This window comes from Fistularia commersonii, chromosome 5 (genome assembly GCF_037954325.1).
Source record: "Fistularia commersonii isolate RoL2024-O1a breed Wild chromosome 5, RoL_Fcom_v1.0, whole genome shotgun sequence".
NCBI lineage: Eukaryota > Metazoa > Chordata > Actinopteri > Syngnathiformes > Fistulariidae > Fistularia > Fistularia commersonii.
Window position 1 is genome coordinate 11,263,967 of NC_141288.1, and position 12,519 is coordinate 11,276,485.

Consider the following 12,519-nt stretch of genomic DNA (forward strand, 5'->3'; position numbering starts at 1 on the left):
GTAAATGTTATCCTAGAAACAAGTCATTTTATCAGAAAATGGGGAAAAAGATCAAGGCGCCTCTTTAAACCTATTCTTGTTGTTCTTGTTGCTTTGATATAATTCAAAAGGTTGAAAAAGTAAATGCAAGCTATTTTATGTTTTGTTACCATAAAATAGTCAATGACTAACAAGTATTCACTTTTTGGGATCAGTCATTTAGATGAGATCCAGCTTTTATCCCGTCAGCGCTCTATGTAAACATATAGCTTCTGACTGTGGATTTCATTCTTCCATGTGCCATTTGCCATGCTGCAGACAAAATGGAACAATTCATCATGTGTCAAACCCTATGCACTTATAAAAACTGTAATATACGGCAGTGGTCCCCAACCCTTGGTCCAAGGATCGGTACCAGTCTTTCTTGGTACAAAATTTAGTTTTATCATTTGACCTTCCGGATCTTATTTTGAAATACAACTGTTTCTACTTTTGCCTTACTGCCGAACGTATTGCAATTGCCTAATTTGAGGTGTAATCATTGTATTCAGATGAAATACTGTGAACTGACAAATGTTTTTATTACTTGAGCCGCCTTACCTCTAACCAGTCACTTTCATGCATAAAACTGTCACAAAAAAGTTTGGGGCATACATACAGAGGATTGAAATCTGTCCATCCATCCATCCATCCATCCAACGTCTGCTGCTTATCCTGCACTCAGGGTTGCGGGGGATGCTGAAGCCTGTCCCAGCTGGTTACCAGTCAAAAGCAGGGCCTCCTATATATACATATAAACATTGAGCATTTTAACGAGATTAAAAAGACACTAAGTAGAAAAATGTAGAAATAAAAATAGGTTCAATTATAATAACTTCAGACGCACAATGTTTTAAAGTTGAAAAAATGGCAGTGCAAAGAGAATAATCCAATTCTGAATAAAGTGGCTAGTGCAGTCAATTACGCATAAATGGCTGATGAAACACCTGGGTAAAGTGTTTGCCTGTAGGGCCCTGAAACAGTTCCTGGGGACAAAAGGACATGATGGAGACTCGGCTTCTGGCTTCTCTGATTTTGGAGGAAGTGGAGAAGCTGTTGTGCTTTCTTAGCCAGTGAGGCAGCGTTTAAAGTCCAGGAGGGGTCCCCTGATATGTGCACACCCAAGAACCTTGTGCTGCTCCCCCTCTCCATGGCGGCACTGTTGAGGGGGAACATGCTGGGTATGCTCTCTCCCGAAGTCCACAACAATCTCCTTCATCCTCTCCACATTCAGAGTTTGCTTGCACTGCACCATGTGGCAAGGCGGCTCACCTAGCTCCTGCAGCTTTTCTAGTCTCCATCGCTAAAGAGACCACAGTTTCATCTTGTGCATACTTGATAACGAGGTTGGTGTTGTGTGTCTTGTGCAGTTATGGGTCAGCAAAGTGAAAAAAGAGGGCTCAGCACACATCCCTGTGGGTCCCCCGTGTTCAGAGTGATGGTGCTGGATGTGTTGCCTCCCCTTAGGAAGTCCAATAGCCATTCGCACAATGAGGTGCCGAGCCCCAGTTGGTCCAGCTCGTGGATGAGCTGTTGGCGGATGATTGTGTAGCTATTTTGTACGAACAGCATTGTAATACGTGTCCAAATGTCTGAGGTCCAAATCGAGATGGTATCGTGACTCACAAGCTGCTCATAGCATCTCATGAGAATGGGAGTAAGTGTCACTGAATGGTAGTCATCGTAGCAGGGGGGGAGAGGACCTCTTTGGGACTCGTAGGACAGTGGCTGTTTGGCACGTGAGAATAAATGCCTGAGTCTTGTGTGCACTGATCCTGACAAAGAATGCCTTCACTCTATTCAGAGACAGTGTCAACACCATGGAGTCTTCTGTGCAGGGGTGTTGTTGTTCGCCTCAAAATGAGCAAAGAATTCATTCAGCTCTTTCAGCAGAGATGGATGGTGGGTAGAGGTCTGTGGTCTGGACTTCTAGTTGGTAATGTGCCTAAATGTGCCTAAATGTGTTCTTATCTGTGACGCTGTGGTCAAAGATGCAATGAGATGGACCTGGATGAAAGATGGGACCCCTTGTTTTCCAATCAGAAATAAGCTAAAGTTTGTGCAGCTTGAAAAAGCACAATGGTTGCACTTTCTATGAAGTTATCTGATTTTTGAATTGACTTTTTAAAGGATCTACCCCACACTGCAACTTTTCTTTTTGTGAAACAGACAATCCTGAGTTATGTTTTCAAATAGAAATTTTCAAATCAAGTTATGCTTATATTTGGTGAAGAATTTCGCCTTCAATTTGCTTCAAATTATGCGAAACAATTAACCGACTTTTCACAAATGGCAAAAAAAATAGCCCCAGACACCCTGAGGGTTGGAGTGAGTCCAGATCCACTAGCAGAGCACAGACTGTAACTCCGGCTTCCAGTGAGTTTATGGGTATTTGGCTGCATTTAAATCCAAGCCATGTGAATTATTTAATGTGCTGGCAAAGGGGTGGGGGGTTGTGGAGGGTGGAGGGTTGCTCTGCTGTAATTAGCGTTGTTCTTTAACCCAGCATACAGCTCCAACTACCGCCGAGCTGATTGGAATTTATCTTTGAGATCGCTACTGGCATTAATCCAGCTCATAATTAAGAGGAGTAAAAATGGATTGTGAAAATTACAGCTCCAACTCCTTTAATTTTATATTAAAAATCCATACTATAGCTCTTCATTGTATTTTACCTCCCAGACACCAGATGACTAATGTATGACACTGAGCCTGCAAACAATATTTTTGATCAGATGTTGAAAAGTGTGTTTCAGGGTGTAAACACTCAGTAATGTAGCATATGTTAACAAGTGTCCTTTCTCTAATTTGCCGTTATATTTGGTGGCTCACACGCCTGAGTTGGACTTGGGAAATGTTATATAACCAGAACTTTTATATGGCGTTAATCCTCTCTCTGTACTGAAGAATGAAATCTTGCGTTGTGACATCCTGACATATTTATCTCATGTTTATGATGTGTGAAGCCTCCTCCCCAAACCCAGCTCTTGCACCAAGTAGCTCCTTCCAGTGGAACCTTCCCTCTCTGAATTAAAACCCTTGCTCTTGAATAGTTTTATGTGGAACAGCTCCGGTCAAAAATTGGGGTTTCTGCTTTACCCCTGCTTTATAGCTGCTCTTTAACAACAACCTTATATATTATTAGGGGAACTAACAACTTCAGTCTTGGATCACTGTTGAACACAGACCTAAAGAATTTTGCAGTTTGCTCATTGTGAAACCGAACCGGTAAAAAGACCATTGTAATGATCATGGATGTTGACAACCCTAAAATCTGAAGGTGTATATTAAGATTAGCCATGCTGCCTATGAAGTAAATGGCAAAAGTGCAATGGAGATTCAACCTCTTTTTGCGTCTATAGATGTGCTTGGTTTTCTTTGTTGATAGTTTTGATCAGTAAACGTAATACTGACAAAAGCCTATCAGTCACATCATGCATTTATGCCCCCTGCCAAAAGAAAAAAACAAAGTAAGCTTCATTAGTCAATAACAGTCATAATCCTACTTGCAAGATAACCGTCTTCTTTGCCCGTCAGCGTTTGCCTTTGGGGGTCGCCACAGCGAATCAACCTCCTCCATCTAACCCAATTCTCTGTATCCTCCTTTCTCACATTAACTTACTTCATGTCCTCTTTCACTACATCCATAACTCTTCTCTTTGGTCTTCCTCCTGACCTCCTGTCTTGCAGTTGAAACCTCAGAATTCTTCTATCGATGTATTCACGATGTATTCACTGTAAATGACCGAATCATCTCAGTCTGGCCTCTCTGACCTTCTCTCCAAAACATCTAACATACTATCCCTCTGTTGGCCTCATTCCCCATCCTATCCATCCTTGGCACTCCCAAAGAGAAACTCAACATCTTCCTTTCTTCCTTTCTATCCCCAACTCTGCTTCCCTTTTTTTCCTCAATGACACTGTCTCTAAACTACTCCAATCTACTTGAAAGATAACCATCACTTGGTGTAAAAAGGAGGCGACCCCACTGCCTCGGAGAAGATTACATAATGTCTGAGAGACAAAGTAAAGAGGAGGATGAGGCCAAATGCTGGGGAAGGCAAGTTTCAAGTGGGTAATAGAGAGAATGTCAGGCAGGAGCAGGGAAAGGGTGTGAAACAGAGAGCTCAGCACTAGGGCCCTTAAGAAGAATACAAAATGAAGACAGAAGTAGAGATCTAATCACAGAACTGGGCACAAAGCCTAAATAACCAGAGCAGCCGCCCTCCTGCTTCCCCGCCACAACCTTTGGGAACAACTTGGTTCGAGGAAACGTCTGGAAAAAAGGGAATGTTCAGTCTTTTGCAACTCATTTCACTGGAAGATGTACTTTATTCCTCCCTGAAGGGAAATTTGTTAATTTGTGGTGTAATTACAGAACATCAGCGCTACCTCACACTGTGCCGAGGCATCTCCAAACAGTAAGCAAATGGACCCATTTAGTAGATTTACTTCAAACAGCTCCCGCTTGATGTGGGAAGCAGAGGCTTTGAGGATGGCGGTTGAGGGATTTACCCCAAACAGGGGGTGGTAATGGGTAGGTGGTTGATGTTCGGTCAAGAACATTAAAATTTGCTGTGAAAAATATTGTACCTGTGGTCACATTTGCAAAGGTGTGGGTCACGACTTGGCAACGTTTTTGCAGTTTTTCCACAAAATTTTACATTTTTTGTTGGTAACGGGCCACACACTCACTGATGATGTGTGTATTTGCTTGGCAAGATCCACTGCTCTTCCTTAATAAGGACAGTATTTATTTACAAAGCCAGTTGCCAACTAGTGGAGTGTCCTTGTTAAGTTGTGACTGTCACCAGTGTTATGACCCAGCTTATGGGTTATAATAGAAAGTGGACCCATGACATCAGGCATTACAAAATTAAATTCTAATTTAATAGATAAAAGTACTACCAATATATGGCAGTTTGAGTGCTGAGAGATGAAAGGTTTGTTTTTTTAATCCATTTCAAATAAAAATTAAGCTCTTGCTACACCTGTGCACTCTTGCAACGTCATCTCAAGACAAGTAAGGTGCTGGAGGATCAGGATACTGTATCCATGTAGAAAATAAACATGATCTTTTCAAACACTAGACTTGTCACTGGTAATGACAAACTGTACTTCTTTCTAATACATAAAATTCCTAATTTTTCAAGGATCATATCTGTGGTAGATGGAGTGCTGGATTCTGAAAGCTGACCACAGCAGCCCAAATGACTCCACAGCCTTTTAGAAAGACTATTTAATATCAGTGTTAGATACCTTTCACTCATTCTCTCATAATCTATACTACTTATCCTGCACTTAGGGGTGGGCTGAAGCCTATCCCAGCTGTCATTGTCCAAGAGGCGGGGTTCACCTTGAGCCGGTCGCCAGTCAATAACAGTGTCACATAAAGAGACATACAATCATTCACCATTCACTCTCATATTCACATGTCTAGACAATTCATGGTCAATAATCCAACTCCATGTTTTAGGATTGTGGGAGGAAAGTGGAGAACCCGGGCAGGGGGGGGGGGATGCAGACACAGGAATAACATTCAGACTCTAACCAGGAACCTTGTTGCTGTGAGCCAGAAAGTGCTTTGTCCCACTTGGTGTGTATTTGACATATGATTTTAGTGTATATTCCTGAAAGGAGTAGTGGCAGAAGAGGCAGATGCTTCCTTCCATCTTTGAAACACAGACAATCAGATTAGGAACATGAATAGGAATAATATTATTAATTAATAATTTTGTGGTGGAGAGCCAACATAACTAAAAAAGAAATCCGAGGCTGCAGTTGTTTCTGACAGGCTGGCACCTACGTGATTGGAATAAGGCATTTCATTTTAATCATGGATCACTGCTATTTTTTCCCATCAGTGAAATCATGGCAGACTGCGAATTGACTATAAGATGACTGGAACAAGCACTCATTTTCACATAATCCCAAACATTTTACTGAGATGCCGCTCAGTAAAGCCGCTTCCATTCCGGCCCGGTGGGTTTTAGATTCACTATTAGGCAGAACTGATTAAAAATGGTCTCAAATAACAAAAGCGATGGACGCTATTCAGTCCCCTGGTGTACTACCCTTTCTGGAACAAATATTCTCTTCCTGTATGCATCTTGTCTTTATTATGAAGGTTTTTCTCCTAATTTGAGAAATTAGGCAGTCCTGTTGAGGAAAATACATGTTTTCCAATTTTTTTGATGGAAAACACAGGATTTAATGAATGACACAGACCCATGTGGATCAATGAGTCACAATCTCTGATCTCACCACAATCCCAATTTTAGACCTCAGGTTTGGCACAAGGGGGGATTCAGAATACTGTTTATGTGCAGTCCATTACAGCGGCCCCCAAATGACAATGACAGTGACGACAAATTACGTACCTGCTCCTTTATTGATTCCATAAATTCCACAATTTCAGATGGTGGAATATATAACCTATAATTTTAAAACATTTTCACTGTCTCCACGCAAAAACAGAAAAACTGTCTTAAAAGCGATCATTCATTTCAACCAATAATGATAAGAATAAGAATAAGAACAACTTTATTAATCCCGAAGGAAATTGCTGTGCCAGAGTTACAGAAAATATAACAGTAATAAATAATAAAAGAAAAGGCAGAATTAATGATGCTGCACTGTTACATGGAATTTGGTGATTGGAATTTAAGTAATGTAATAAAAGTGTTTTTAAAAACACAAATAGTTTTGTGTAACTATTATTCTGTTAAAGCGTCTTTACTGTTGTCTGATCAGACAAATCTTCCTTTTTGAAAATAAATGAATTAATACAAGTTCCCTAACAATTGCTTCTATAGGAACATAATTTACATTCTAATCCTGGGCAGCTACGTGCTAATAAATGCTTTTTTTTTCATTTTTTGGGAAACAAAAATGTAGTGATTTTGTGATTTGATCAGTCACAGAAATATAGCTTATGCTAAGCAAATGTTAGCTATGCCATGTAGCCATAAACTTGCTGCCAAACTATACCTTTATGCGCATAATTTTCACAAACTCACAATTCAGTCCATCATATGCAATGCGTCCAACATATTAAATGTCTTTGAATGTGTTTGTTTTGCATGTAATTCAAACTAAGCTATAGGCAAAAAGCCTACCCAGCAATTAGCTTTCGCAAAAGCCAGTATGATTGGTTGTTATACCAGCAAGTGGAATCAAGCGGAAACCTTTTTTTTTTAATTGTTTTGGAAACAATAAAGTATTGATTTTGTGATTTAATCAGTCACAGAAATATAGCTTATGCTAAGCAAATGTTAGCTATGCCATGTAGCCATAAACTTGCTGCCAAACTATACCTTTATGCGCATAATTTTCACAAACTCACAATTCAGTCCAACATATGTAATGCGTCCAACATATTAAATGTCTTTGAATGTGTTTATTTTTCATATAATTCAAACTAAGCTAAAGGCAAAAAGCCTACCCAGCAATTAGCTTTCACAAAAGCCAGTATGATTGGTTGTTATACCAGTGAGTGGAATCAAGCGGAAACTTCGAAAACAACTGTATCTCATCCACTCAGGACATGTCATTGAATGAATACAAATGAACTTCCTGCAGTAGCCATATTACATATTTATAGCGGAGTGGGAGCAATTCCAGTTATTTTCCTCCACTTTTATTTGGAGAGGTGAATGTGAAAGGTTTTTCTGTTAATGACGTGTCAGCTGAGAATCGGCGACCGCGAGCCGATAAGCTAAATAGACACCCTATCGCACACTCTCAGTGTTCCCTCAGCAATTTGGCGCCTGAATGCACCGCGGCACAAATAAACAAGAAGATCCAGCAGACTTGTGTGGCGTTTAATGTCCGAGCCCAAATCCATTAAGGAGATGTTTTGAGGCATGATTGTAGCTGCTCAGATACTGTGTCCAAACACACCGGCTATGACATTTTCTCTATGTGACCCAAAGGAAGTTTCTATTTTAGGATTAAAAAAAAAATGTTATATTGATACAATGAGTGGACAGGTAACTAGTGGAATTTAATAGATGTTGAATCAGTGTGAGGGCACATCTATAGCATGTTATAAAATGATCATACACATCCAGGAGCAATTGGTTACACAACAAATCATGCAATAATTGACATACGAAATATATCCACGAAAAATGGATGCCCCCTCAATCTGTCGTTATTCACCCTTCACCTTGCCACGACAGCTTGGGGCAGGCGGGTTGCCCCATGCCAACTGGGTGTTGCTTTGCCTCACCGATATTTGTAGTTTTATTTGTAATTTCAATTATAATTGACAATATTTTTAGTTGTGCCCTAGACATGTCTGCTTTATTATATCAAGGAATAATTTAGTCTTCCTGTCTTGGAACCTTTATTCAATGAAGTCCTGTACCTGTTACCAAGCACAATGGTTTGAAAGTCTGCCACTTTAAGCTCCTACCATCTTTAGCAACATATTTTTTTTTATCAGGGTTCAACAGGGGTTGAACCCATGGCCTCTTCTGTTTGTAAATCTGCCAGATCGCCATGTCGACACACAAGAGGAACACTTCTCCCCTAACATGTTTTTAACTACTTTGAATCCAACACAGACAGAACTGTGACAGGCAGAAAAGAATACTCTTCGCGATCAAAGAATTATGGAAAACATTTTGTATTTTTCTGCTCAATTAAATGAATCTATATTTATGGAAATGTATGAATAATATGATGTTTTAAGGGAAAGAGGGGGTGGATCACAGGCGGCTGCTCCTTTTCAGACAGTTGGGCTGATGGCTTCTGTTCGGATTTGGTCTTGAAAAACAGACTTCAGAGGATAAAGCCCGTGAAATAGGACACAGCCATGTGTGGCAGTATAATGTTAATCGCATATTCACTCGTGAATGACTGTCAGGGAGATCCTTTGAAGCGGCGACTTTGACACACTTTGCCCTTCCGTGTAGCAGCCGATGGGTTCACTGCAAAGTAAAGTGTCCTACATTGAAAAATCCACCAGAAATCTGTGCTGGGTGCGGACTTGAACCCCTCATTGTTTTGGCAGAAGTTTGCGTTGGCGCACGTTGTGACGAAACCAGCGAGTGGTGTAAATGGAAATTGTAATGGATGGATGTCTCTATATGAGGCTCTGTGATTGACAGGTGGGTCCAGGTTGAACCTCACCTTTCTCCAAATGTCAGCTGGGATTGGCTCCAATACCCTGTGACTCCGTGAGTACAAAAAAAGTGGTAGAGAAAATGAACGACTGGATGTCTGTTGATTTATTGCATTACAGAAGGACAGAAGAGCATTATACAATTCTGAGTCAACTGAGAATAGTAGGCTGTCAAATCAACTCGAAGTTCATGGTTGGGTAAGTGACCCCAGAGGAGTTTTTGTTAAATTTGAAAGTTGGGCTATGTTTTTTTTGGGGGGATGCAACATTGTTTTCCCATAACAACTCAAAAGATGTGAAAAAACCCCAAACTTTGCTTAACTCCTCAAAATGGAGGGGTATATAAAATAACTGAATTCTAGTGTTTGGTCTATCAGTTGCATGGGATTTAACTACCTCCTTTCTCTTCAAATATTTTAGATATAGTTGCCCTTTCCCATTTTACATTAACATAAGTAGGATTTTAAATGGCACTTAAAATTCTTATAAAGTCCTGTTACTCGAGTAAAGAATTAGAGTATTCGCTGTGCCGGAGCTTAACTGTGACAATGGGTGGAGAAGCTTATCAACCTCTGCAAGATCACAAATCCACCATGCTAAATTTAGTCTGCTGATTCGTGTGCCGCTGATGCCTGATGCAACGGTGTGCACAAGCTTACCTTAGCTTGCCTGACTCATTAACACGCTGCCGGGTGCACGCAGCCTGTGATCTCCCGGTGTAATGACACGAAGGCAGCTGAGCCGGATAAGAGGCTCCAGCTGATCAATGGGAACGTCTGGAGTAAAATATTTAATACTCCCACTCCCTCCCCCTTCTCCGTATCGGCTTCATGGCTCAGCGTGTAAGGTGCCTCGCCCCTTCGCGCAAAGTCTTAAGTTAAGGGAAGAATTGTTCAATCCGGTGTTCAGTTGGGTTTGTGTTACCGACAGACGACATACCCATTTTTATTTTAAAAGCCATCTGCCCGATCGCGACGGTCTCATTCTGTCATGGTCTATTTATTTCCAAATTGAGTTTAGAGCCAGTGACATCCTGCCTCGTGGTCCCACTGCCATCACTAAAAATCTTTGCAAATGTGCATATGAAAGTAATCCAGGTCTGCTGACGTGGAGTCTGAAACCCCGGTCAAAGCTGTCATTGTCTTCAAGTGTTTAAGCCAATGGAAAGACATTGCTTTACAGAATAAATGAATTTCTGCTTTCTTGCAGGAAGCATGGACAGAATCTGTCCTACCAGATAGATGTCTTTTCTAAAAGAACCGAAGTTTCCCCGAGTGCACAAACAATAATACATACAGCTGACATTCAGCAGTTGTTATGAATTGAAATCTGAAGACAATGAAGGGAAAGGGAAGGAAGGAAGGCAGGGGAGAAGCAGGGAGCTGATTAGTTGGGAGCTGAGATGATGGTGACTAATTAATTGATGAGACACAGGGGGAAGCAGTAAGCGGGCAGAATTTAATGCCTGCATGAAGAACAGGAGGAAGATTTGTCAACTCTGACTTCTATATGCCAATGAGAAACCGAAACAGACAACATCTGATGACCTTCAGCAGAATGTGATAAGAGCAGCGAATGAAACTATTGGTGGAGAAAACCAACATCGCGCCAATTGTTTGAATGCAGTGTAGAATGGTTCACATCATGATCTCACCCCATTATCCGATTTTTATGTTCCCAGAATTATACTGCAACAGTTGAGCGTCCTTTCAGTCATTCCCTCAACTGCAAATTTAGAGACCAAGTTAAAAAAATGTTTTCCTTTGAATGAGTAGCCTGGTCCTTTTTTGTATGATCATCGCAAGGAAATTCATCTCCAACCCTCATGTAACAGACAAATACCGATAAACTACAAAGTAATATGCTGTTATTATTATGTCCCAGATAATCATCTTGAAAAATACTTTTACCAACAGGACTTTACATCACAGAATGAACTGAAGCTGCAAAGCTGCCGATGGCTTTGCAAGCGAAGACGCAAAGAGTGTGTCCGTTGGGTCCTGTTTTTCTTGTCCGAAGCTGGCTGGACTGCCTCTAGTGCCCCGGACCTGGTGAGTGCAGGGACTTTGGGACTCGGACACTGGATTCTCTGGAAGCGTCTTTACTTCAGGGACAGCAAGCTGGACTGATGTGTCCTTCAGTAATTGCATGCTCCACAGGTCTGCAACCAACCTCTGACCCCTGTGTGGGGGCTAACAAAAAGAAACTGTCCTCTTTCATTTAGAAATCCAGACTATGTATCTATTGAGGTAGAAAAATGAATTTTCACCAAAGCAGCTGTGCTCGCTGCAGGAAAACTCCCTTTTATATCAGAGCAATGTTTGGCCCAGAAATGAAATTTCAGTCATTATCTGCTCCCCAAAGAGCAGCTTGGAGTTTTTCACTTTGCAAAATGCTCCTGCAATTTAACAGGCAAACATGGCAGCAGCTTCCTCCCAAACAACTCATCAGTGACTTGTGGTCAGGGGAGGTAGGGCCTCACCAAAACCAGTATGAATATTGAAGAAAAATGACATCTGCCCCCCTGCAATTTCTTATCTATTACCCATAATTCAAAGAATTCTACAAGTTCTTGGTTGGATTCAGATGGGGGGGCTTTTTCTGAGTAGAGTTTACATGTTCACCATGAGTCTGAGTGGGTTTTCTCCCAAGGTCCAAAAACATGCAGTAGGTTCATTGGAGTAACAAAATTGCCTATATGTGTGATTGAGAGAGATTGTGTGAATGGATGTATGGCTCTTTATGATGAATGAATGAGAGAGTGAACAGCTGTATAAGATAAACTTTATTGATCCCCCATAGGGAAAAGTCCTTTGTCACAGCAGCGTAACAGTTATAACGACAGAGAAAAAAAAGAAGGAAATAATATGAATCCAAACATGAGTATAAATATAAATAGAAAGGCAGATGACAGGATATAGCAAGACAACAGACAACGACAACAACATCAGAGATAAAAATGGGTAACATAAAGGAACAGTGAGGGTGAAAAATACACAACTAGAACTAAACAACAATATAAATAGAGTGACAAGTAAACAATATAAACAGAGCGACAAAAATAAATAGCGAATAAAATAAAGAACAAAAATAGGCAGGATGCGTGCGGGCTGGGACAAACAAGGAGAAACAGCAGTGTAAGGACATGAGTGAGAAGTAAAGTACAAAAGAAGTAAAGGGTGAATAGTTGTATGTCTTTATACGGCATGTGAATGAGAGGATGAATGGTTGCCCTGCCATCGACTGGCAACCAATCTGGGGTGAATCCTGTCTCTTGCCCAATGATAGCCAGGATAGGCTCAAGCACCTTTGCCACCCTCAGTGCAGGATAATCGGTGTAGATAATAGATGAATGAATGAATGAATGAATG